Source organism: Myotis nattereri, assembly GCF_964212035.1.
Source record: "Myotis nattereri genome assembly, chromosome: 5".
Taxonomy (NCBI): Eukaryota; Metazoa; Chordata; class Mammalia; order Chiroptera; family Vespertilionidae; genus Myotis; species Myotis nattereri.
In genome coordinates, this window is record NC_138080.1 from 43,493,310 (window position 1) to 43,504,340 (window position 11,031).

Here is an 11,031-nt window from a genome sequence, read left to right on the forward strand (position 1 = left end):
TCATTTCAGCACCTTCTAATTAGTTTCCTAAGTTTCTGATTAACATGCTCAGTAAAAGGCCCCTTCTGCTGCTATGCTCTGTCAGCTGTCCAAATGCTCCTGATAGCATCACTTGGCTGATTCCAGTTTCCTAGACTTGAAGACAGAAAATAGTTTCTCCTCATCTACTTTATCTGATGTTGAGCAAATCCTTTCTTTCATTCTTCACAGCACTGCAAAGACCATAGACAAAATCATTTTTAATCCTTAGGATTGGATTAAAATGAAAAGTATGACAACACTGTAATAATTTCCAAATATTGCACAGCTCTGTCCATATCAGGGCTCTTATTGAACTGTCCCCTCCAATGCTCCTGCCCGCCTCCCAAAACACAAGCTACAGCTCACAACTTATAAAGCGCCTCGGTCCTCAGAGTCCATCACAGAGGGCGGATGGAGTTTGTCCTCACAGTTTTATAACATGTAATAATTTACTGTCCCAGGATTAAACTTTTCTAGGGTGAGGGACTTTGGCAATTTTCCTTCTCTATAAGAGAGCCCCTCACTCTCACATCCCCACCCATCCCCACATACAAACAGGGTGTGTTGTGTCCATAAACACGCAACAAGATAATCAATGTAATATATCTATTTCCCAAAGTCTGAAGATTTCAATCTTAAGTAGTTTTTTTTTTTTAATGGGGATATGAGTTAATTGGGCTACAGTGTTTAATCCCATTTTATCAATATTCTCATTTAGTGTTACAAAATGTGTGTCAATATCACCAAGGAATAAATAATAAGTATGAAATGAGCATAAAAGTAGCTACTCAAGAGGGCATTATGTGGAAAACATCACGTATTTAATTTGTTCTCAATTGATGGTACCTAATAATAATGATAAAAATAATACATTAACAAAGTAATTAATAAATGGACTTACATTTCTGCCCTCAAATGTGAAATATCTTATCTCCTACATGTAAAATTTAAGATTTATTCCAATTGTGAAATCAATGGCTTTGTTTTCTTTTATAAAGGATTTTCAGCTTATAGGGAAATCATTTTGCTCATAGGCAATGTTTTAATTGATTTAATTTCTCACACTCAGTCTTTAAGCCAGTTTATCCTAAGGGCAAAGCTCTTACCAGAGAGGAATTTCTGCTATGCTTTTTTTCTTTTTCTTTTTCTTTTGTATAAGGCAGAATTAAACAAATATATGGAATGAAGCAGTAACTAAAAAGAAAGAAAACTCTGGAACAAAATTGTACCCCACTCTCAAATAATTCTACACATAAGGTCCCCATTTCATTCCTGAGGAGTCCTGATATGAAAGAGACCTCTCGCCAAAATCAGTTTGCATTTAGATCAGTGGTTCTCAACCTTCCTAATGCCGCGACCCTTTAATACAGTTCCTCATGTTGTGGTGACCCCCAACCATAAAATTATTTTCGTTGCTACTTCATAACTGTAATTTTGTTACTGTTATGAATCGTAATGTAAATATCTGATATGCAGGATGTATTTTCATTGTTATAAATTGAACATAATTAAAGCATAGTGATTAATCACAAAAACAATATGTAATTATATATGTGTTTTCTGATGGTCTTTGGCGACCCCGGTGAAAGGGTCGTTCGACCCCCAAAGGGGTCGCGACCCACAGGTTGAGAACCGCTGATTTAGATGGTCACGTGAGGGTGGTAGAGAGTGGATGTGGTGGAGAGGGATGGAGATGACACAAATTCAGTCAGATGGTTGTAGTCGAGACCTAAAAAACAGAATTAAGAGAGATCTTAGCTAACACATCTTCCCGAATTACATAGGAATTGGGGCCCAATATCACTGGGATTGGGGCTCCTGCTGCTCTTATAATTCACTAACTACTAACCACCTCCTCAAGGGTATGTGACAAGTCCCATCCTGTGGTCAAATGTTTCCCAACAATTGCAGTTTACATTAATTATAGGCTACACAACACATTTTCCAGAATTATACTCAGCAGGTTTGGGTTATAATATACAATATGTAGCAACCACAATTGGACTCTCATTTTATCTTAGATCTAGTATATTCCTGTAGTTTTCTTGATTTCATTATGCAAGAAATTTGACCAAGTATCAAATCATCAGGCATCTCCGAAGCCAAGACAAAATATTACTGTTGAGATGGTAACGTTTTTCTTACAATATTTGGCACATATTCAATAAGCTAAAATTTTGTGGTCTGCATCTGTAACATTAAATATAGCATGCTTCAAATTTAATAGCTAATCATAAAGGATTGGTTTAATTAAGGATATTTAGCTCCAAATTTAAAACAGTATATGGTAAAAATACTAATTTGACAAATACTAGTAAGATAATTCCACAATTTCATTTAGATCAAAATTATACATTTAAGACAACTGGAAATTAATCAGATTGTTGTAAATTTTAAGTGACGTTAAATTAAGTGAAATATTTAAAAGGTACCCTAATCAATCTGAGATGAGGAAATGAAGATAAACCAAATTGTACATAATGCACACAGGGAAAAAAAGGATGTCTTTCTATAAATATTCATTATTTATCATTTTTTAATTAAAGTTTAGTACTTTGTATGTTAAACTGAAAAAAAATTAGAGTTCTAAAAATAAAGTCTTGACTTCTATGAGAAAAAAACAAATGGAATAATCATACTCTTCTTACTCTTTCCTGAATTTTAAAGCATGAAAGACAGAACAGCTCATATTATAACTCTAGAATTCAAAGTCAGATAGTAAGAATCAAAGCACTAATATTTCAAGCCTGTTAATTCCTGCCTTAACTAATTTACTCTTATCTCCTCAATTCTTTCATTATTTGCAAAAGTAACAGCATTATAAAGCTGATAAAATGCAGCAACAGTGGTAGGAAAAACCGCTCAGAAGAAAAAAAAGAAAAGAGGCTTAGGAAGATGGACTCGGTTATAAGAGTGGAAAAGAGAACTTTTTGAAAAGGTCACGTGGAATACAGTGGACCATGTAGGCCAAGGGGGTAGTTGCCACAAACATCTAAACTAAGGGTACACGTGTACACAAATACAGGCTTTTTCATAGAAGTTGCAATATTTCTCTTGGTTTAAAATGGAAGCAACTCAAATATTGTGAAAAGGAGTGAACATTCCCATTTCTTTCAACATGTCTTTGTCTTTCCAAAAAGTATCTACTGTCTGTATATTATATGCATGGTATTCTCTAGATGACTGGAAATATAATGCTAAATAGGAAAAACAATTGCAAACCACAGTAAACACCCTTCATATTGCAATATATGGAGATAAATATCATATATATATACATGCAGTTTTTATCCTCTATAATAAAGAGCTAATATGCTAATTAGACTGAACAGCAGAATGACCGTCCGGACGTCCTTCTGGATGAAGCCGAGGCTACAAGGGCCAGCCAGGGCTGTGGGGGCTGGCTGAGGCAGCTAGGGCTGTGAGGGCCAAGCCCCTTGCATGAATTTTGTGCATCGGGCCTCTAGTATACAAATAAAACCTTTGCATTTTAAATATGCATTGGCATATATACAAATATGCTTGGTCACCTAGGCCAAGTTTGGACATAGAGAATAATGCCAATATTAGTTTGAAGCAATAACATTGGCCTCAAGAAAACTGGGTTTTTCTACTGCATAGAAGAACATATTCAACAATGATATAGCTGATATGGGTTTAATTTCCAAAATATACAAAGAACTCATACACCTCAACACAAGGAAGACAAACGATCTGATTAAAAAATTGCCATAGCCGGTTTGGCTCAGTGGGTAGAGCGTCGGCCTGTGGACTGAAAGATTCCAGGTTCAATTCCAGTCAAGGGCATGTACCTTGGTTGAGGGCACAACCCCAGTAGGAGGTGTGCAGGAGGCAGCTGATCGATGTTTCTCTCTCATCGATGTTTCTAACTCTCTCTAAAATCAATAAAATATATTTTTTAAAAAATGGTTAAAGGACCTGAATAGACACTTCTCCAAAGTAGACATACACATGGCCAATAGACACAGGAAAAAAATGCTCAAAGACACTAATCATCAAAGAGATGCAAATTAAAATGACAATGAGGTATCACCTCACACCTGCCAGAATGGCTACCATCAACAATAAGTGCTGACGAAGACGTGGAGAAGAGAACCCTAGTGCACTGCTGGTGGGAATGCAGACTGGTACAGCCACTGTGCAAATCAGCAAGGAGGTTCCTCAAGAAATTAAAAATGGATCTACCATTTGACCCAGTGATCCCACTTCTGGAAATATATCCCAAGGATCCTGAAACACCAATCAGAAAGGATATATACACCTCTATGTTCATAGCAGCATTATTTATAATAGCTAAGATCTGGAAACAGCCCAAGTGTCCATCAATAGACAAGCGGATAAAAAAGCTGTGTTACATTTACACCATGGAATACTATGAGGCTATAAAAAAGAAGGATGTCTTAGCCTTTGAGACAGCATGGATGGACCTGGAGGCTACTATGCTAAGTGAAATAAGCCAGTCAGAGAAAGACACATATGACATGATCTCACTTATAAATGGAATCTAAAGAACAAAATAGGTCCAGAGGTATGGACACCTAGAATAAAATAACAGACCTTAGTGGCAGGGGCAGGAGTTTGGGGGGAGGGAACAGGAAGAGATTAACCAAAGTACATACATGCATAACCCATGGACACAGACAACAGCATGGGGAAGGCCTAGGGCCAGGCTGAGGCGAGGGTGGACAGAGGGGGGCGAAAGAGAGAAAATGGGAGTCATCTGTAATACTGCCAACAATAAAAAAAAAAATACAGTTAAAAGAGGGAACTGGGCTCTAAAAAGTGAGTTAACACAATGAGATATGCATTTAGGCCTTTCCAAAATAAGTGTGAAAAGGACTATACAATATAAATAAACTATATGTGATATGTTCACTGAATTTTTTAAAAATAAACATGAAGTAAATTTAGCACAGAAAAAAATATACAGGCAGCAATGACTACTCATTTAATTTAATTTTACACACCAGGGTGGTCTGTCTGATTAGGAGTCCATTATGTATAAGCAAAGCTTCCTGAGGTCTGTGTGTTGTCATCCTGTCTTCATTAAGCTCCATTTGGCAGGGTGAAGAGGGAGATAAGAGTCCTGAGAGCAGAAAGAGATTGTTCTATCTGAAGATGCATTTGCAGCTCTCTTGGAAATGAATTCAGTTATTATTTAACGTATTTCAATGTTCCTCATAGGAGTTTCAGTAAATCTAAACAAAATTCACTCCAATGCCATGTTGGCAGCTAAAAACTATAAAATGTGGTAGCCTTCAGTCACTGTGTGCTAGAATAGTACACACTCCTAATTACAACGGCTAGCGTGTACTAAAGTGCAGGGGACATTTTTTTGGTCGGAGTGTAACGGCAAGATGTGTATTGAGAGTGAACAATGAATAAAGACATTAATTCATTATGTTCTTCCCTAAGAAACAGGTTGCCCACAACAACTGCTGATTTCAATCTTACAGGGGAAGGAAAGATACTTAAAGCTCTCCGGAGAAGCTGGACAAGAATCATTTCAATTATATTTATTTCATAAAGATGGGAACTGAACAATGTCAATTGGAAAATCTAAGCTGGTAATATGAAATCAAATTACCACTTACTGCATTCCCAGCTCAGCCCTTGTCTCAGAATCATCCAATGGTCAACCGGGAGACTAAGGAAGCAGCTTTGCTAAAAATTTTAAGACGTTAGATTTATGATGATAGTTGCACAATTTGGCAAATTTACTAAAAATCATTGAATTGTACACTTTAAATGATAAATTATATTCTATATAAAATATGTCTCAATAAAGTCATGAAAAAGTTTAAGACATTACAAAGAGGAATAGGCTAGTCTATACTGGGCTGTATAAGGTGATTAAATATTCACAAGGTTTATATGTATAAATATAGGTATAAGTGTGTACTTAGAGTATTTGATCATTTTTAAAGTCCAACCTCAATATTGCAAAATTATTTCAGCAATGTTTATAAAATTAAATAAATTATAATAATGATGAAAAACATGCAGATACTGAAAACCTCACAAATGAACCCCAAATAGGAGTTCCTCTTTTGTGTCTGAGTGCATTCAACAGGACATTTAACAGGATCGTCACAGCCATCCCAGGCAGGGCGCTAACAATTCAGAGCCGCGATGTCACCCTCTGACTCCCTTTAACCCATGTGGAACTTAGTTATTTTGAATACCCACTGAAAAGCACAAGTAACACATTTATAAAATGTTAGTAAAATTTTGCTGCTTCTTTGAAATACTTCATTGATCTAGAAACCCCTCTTAAAGTGCCCTTTTAGTTTCTCTGCTCAGCTGCAGTGCCAGGCCAAGCTGTGTTGTGTCCTTGAACATAATCCACACGAGTCCACATACACATGAAGCCATACCCCTGTTTGCTAACCCCCCAATTCACCTGTCTGTATTTATTAAGATTCGACTGTTAAAAACATCCCTGTCTTTTCCTAAAGAGCCATTCACCTACGGAAAAGCTACCCTTATGACACATGATACGGATCATCTTCCCAAATGCTTATTTTCCATGAGGACATCTTTGATCCATTTTTTAATTCTGTTTTCTTATTTTTTGATTTTAAGGGATTTTTCATACCTATTTTGGATCACAGTCCTTTATCAGATGTGTCTTTTGAAAATATTTTCTCCTAGTCTGTGGCTTGTCTTATAATACTTTTGTTAATACTGTGTTTCACAGAGTAGAATATTTAATTTTAATGAAGTTAAATTATCTTTTTTTTTTTCATGGATTGGGTCTTTGGTGTTGCATCTAAAAAATCTTTACTATGTCCACATTCATCTAATTTTCTCCTATGTTACCTTTTAAGAGTTATATATTTTAAATTTTACATAGGTCTATGATGCATGTTGAGGTAATTTTTTGTGAAGGCTATAAGGTATCTGTCTAAATTATTTTTCACTAGAGGCCCGTTGCATGAAAATTCACGCACTGGAGTGGGGGGGGGGGGTCCTTCAGCCTGGCCTGCCCCCTCTCACAGTCTGGGAGCCCTCAGGGGCAGGAGGCGACCGGTGATCAGGGGAAGGCGACACCCCATCACACCTCTGCTGCTGCCACTGCTGGCAGCGCAAGGCTTGGCCGGCCCTGGTTACCTGAGCCTCGGATGGCCCTGGGCGGCTGGGCAGCCGCCATCGAGGCTTGCCTGTGCCTCGGGCCAGACCTGGGCAGCTGGGGGGCTGAGGGGACTGGGTGCTGCCATCTTTGATGGCGAGGCAGTCAGTTAGCATATTCCCTCCTTATTGGCTGTGGGCGCCGCCATCTTTTGAATGGTGTGAGGGTCAATTAGCATATTCCTTCTTTATTAGATAGGGTTTTAATATTTACTGTGTTTAATATTTAATATATGGCTGTCCCATTGTTCCAGCACCATTTGTTAAAGACACTATCTCTGGTCTATTGTATTGTCTTTGCTCCTTTGTCAAAGACCAGTTGACTGTATATATGGGGATCTATTTATAGACTCTCTATTTTGCTCCATTGCTCTATCTGTTCTTTCGCCTGTACACCACTCAGGGCTGTTTCTTTCTGGAAGCTCTAGGAGAGTATCTGTTTCCCTCCCTTTTTCAGCTTCTACAAGCTGCTAACATAGCCCTATTCCTCAGCAACATTTCATTTCTCTGATTCTTCTTCTGTAGTCACATCTCCCTCTGACTACATCCAGGAGGGTTACCCACCTTTAAGGACTTATATGATGAGACAGGGCCCACCTGGATAATCCAAGGCGTGCTCCCTCTTGCAGGGTCCTTGATTTAATCACATCTGCAAAGTGCCTTTGCCTTATAAAGTGCATGTTCACAAATGCAGGGATTATGACAGTCATGTCTTTGGGGTAAATGATTCTGCCTAACAAGTAAATGCTCCTGTTCAACCATAAGCAGCATCCCATTCCTAGGCAATTCAAATAAAATATGTTAAAGAGACTTTACTTTGTTTTTTATATTCATTATACTTTTTCAGTATGGTCTGTACCTTAACATTGTGAAGGCCTATGTGTTTTCCTATTACTGCTTTGCTGTTGCCATTTTAAAATCTTCTAATCATAGCCAATGTCATTCCCAGCATTCCAACTTTTCTTTGCTGCACCTTTTTCTTTGGTGGACAGTTTCCTCTCTTGCTTATACTTTTCTGTAAAATGTCACTTGGGTTTATCACTGCATGTCAGGAAGGCCACACAACTATGCATTTTCCCTCTGTGCATGAGCTGAGTAGCAGATGCACAGGACCAAACACTGACAGGCTTTTAAAGCACATGCATGGTCAGGGCCCATGATGCAATCCGCTATTTACTTAACGATTTGTGGACTGAAAAGCTAGCAGTGAAGTTTCTCATTTATGCAAATGCTCACATTTAATATACATGGAAAATGAAATTTGAATCATGTTTTTGGTAGACTACTTTAATTTAACTAAACAGTGGGAGAAATATTGAACATATCAGAACTATGCAAGAGAGAACATCCTTAACTATATGACAATGACAAATAAATGCTATATGCAAAAAAGCATGCGAGAGTCTCACAACGTGGCATTGAGTAAAAGAAACCAGAGATAAACGAATATATGCTCTATGTTTTTACTTGGATAATATAGGGAGAGGGGCACCTCTTTTTTGGTGGCAAATATCAGGATAGGCTTTAGCTCGGTGGTAAATAGTGAGTTGTAACTGGGAGGTGCATGAAGAAGTTTAACATATTTGGTGGTTATTACATGGGTGTGCTCACTAGGTGAATATATGTTGAACTGTGTACTTTTCTATACATTTTATATATAAGGTATTTAAAATACATAGATTGCCATAGTAAATTCAAAAGACCACTGGACTTAGAGTGAGGAAAATGAAGTTCTGGTTCTAACCTATCATGAACTTATTCTAACCTTGTGAAAATCAAAATTGACTTCTGGTAAAAATAAAGGATTTGGAGCAGGTGATCTTAATATTTCTTCCAACTTCAAGTTTCAATAACGTTTTGACTGATGTAAAATGCTTTCCACCTTTTAAGAGCTAATAATAGACACTCTTCGGGCTGGAAAATCATATAAATAATGTAGTGAAAAGAACATTTGTTTAATTTTATACATTGGAGTAATTATCAGAAATGTTTATTTAAAAATATATAACTATCATGTTTACACAGTGATGTAAATTGTAGCTCTCACAATAGGAATGAAAAGTAGGAAGTGTTCTATCTCGAATGTGAACAGTAGAACAGTATCCAGAGTTGACATCCTAACATTGATTACATGCTTTTTGCCCCAATGCTGCAAACCACAATTTGTTACAAGGCTTGCTTTGCAGCCACTTCAATCAGTTCTAAGATAAAGTTCACATTTTTTAATAACTGATTCTAATATTGTAATATTTTTTAAAAAAATATATGTGAGACTACATCAGTTGTATCTGCATTGATGGGAAAAGAGGAAGTACTCTAAGAGTATTCCAGTGTGCTAAGAGAGTAACTGTAGTACGTGTGATGGATTTTACCTTTGACTCCTACTGTTGTCCAGAAATCTATGCTTCAAAAAAATTTGAACTATTTTTGAGGCAGAAACATGCCTTCTTTCTTTGCAGAATTTCCACTTTTTTTCAGAGGGTAAGTGCCACAAACAGCACAAATGTCATATTTGTATTTCATTCAAAATATCCAGAATATTGCCTTGTCTATGATAAATGTGCAAATAATCAGTTTCTCTCTTTATCTTTGCCTTACTTTTCCTAACATCCATGGAGTCTTATTTTTGCATAGGAATCTATGTTTTAAAAGCTCATATTTTAAATTTTCTTGATCACAAATATACATGACGGCAGTGGTTTCAAAATTTAAAGTATTCATGAGTAGACATTCAGTCTATGTAGTTCACATTATATAGGTACATTTATGTCTTGCAGATAATTCAGAACTGGGGGAGTGGCATGGAGAGCATTGTAGAATACTGGTCAACCCAACTTGGCTGCCTGACATTACAGAACAGCAATGAGACTTCTGATTGCCCCGAATATGGACTCTGAAGCAGAGCATGTTTCATTTGCGTTACGCAATCTTCTCCGTAATAATATATGGAAAACAGAGCATTTAGTTATTCCTTTTTAACATAACTTTTTTCCCCCACCACCTTATAAATAAACATTGGCTAAGGACAGTACTTACTTAATACTCTTCTCATAGGGGAATTTTTTTGAAAAATAGAAAAATATTTTGTAGAAAGTAATAAATTTCTATTAAATATTCCCTACTTCGGTTCTTTGATCTTAATGATGTCTTATTGGTGTGTATATATGGGTTCAGTATTCTATTATTCTGATAGCATAAATAATTTTATAGAGCTTTTATTTTCTGACACATGGCGATTGATAGAGATAATCTAAAAGGTTTTGTGTTAATTGTGTAGGTAATATTTGACCATCTAATCAGTTTAGAGTATTCTCTGCTTACAATAATATAAAATCACACTGTTATTCCAAACAATGAATAGGTGATTTTACAAATATATGCTGTAAATTATTCTTTTTTAAGGTATAAAAATGTGCACTGCTTGAGCTGACACAATTAAATTGCCTATGTATCTAGATGACTTTTTAATAATAAAAAGAAAGCCATGGAGCATTTAAATTATTTGCTACATTCATTTAAATGGGGGAATTCAGTAGTACCTATTCAAACTTATTCATTCTGCTACTGACAGCGGGAATAAAAGTATTAGCATTTTAGAGCAATTTTTAATGCAATGGATTTGTTATTGGTTTCTGCTTGAAATACTGTTCACTAGTTGCTTAAAGTATAATTACATGAAGTCATAACAGTGTTACAAGAGTGTTTCTGCCTCTTGCTTAACATCAGCCACCTTGAAAAATAAGCTCATTGTTCATTTTAGTGTCAAATTGGAAATTGTCCATTTGCAGTCTCTGCCAACTAAATATTTCCTCTTCCTTAAGCCTAAAATGCCAACATATGACAAACCAATTACTCTTT

The 11,031-nt window shown here is 36.4% G+C and overlaps 1 long non-coding RNA gene across 1 annotated transcript in view; it reads left to right on the plus strand.

The window, feature by feature from the left end:
- LOC308520640 overlaps positions 1–9,970 on the plus strand; it is a 223,865-nt gene extending 213,895 nt beyond the window's left edge. The window contains exon 3 of the long non-coding RNA XR_013996103.1: positions 9,951–9,970. This is a non-coding gene — a long non-coding RNA (uncharacterized lncRNA). The remainder of the gene's footprint in view (positions 1–9,950) is intronic.
- Positions 9,971–11,031: the final 1,061 nt, after the last annotated feature.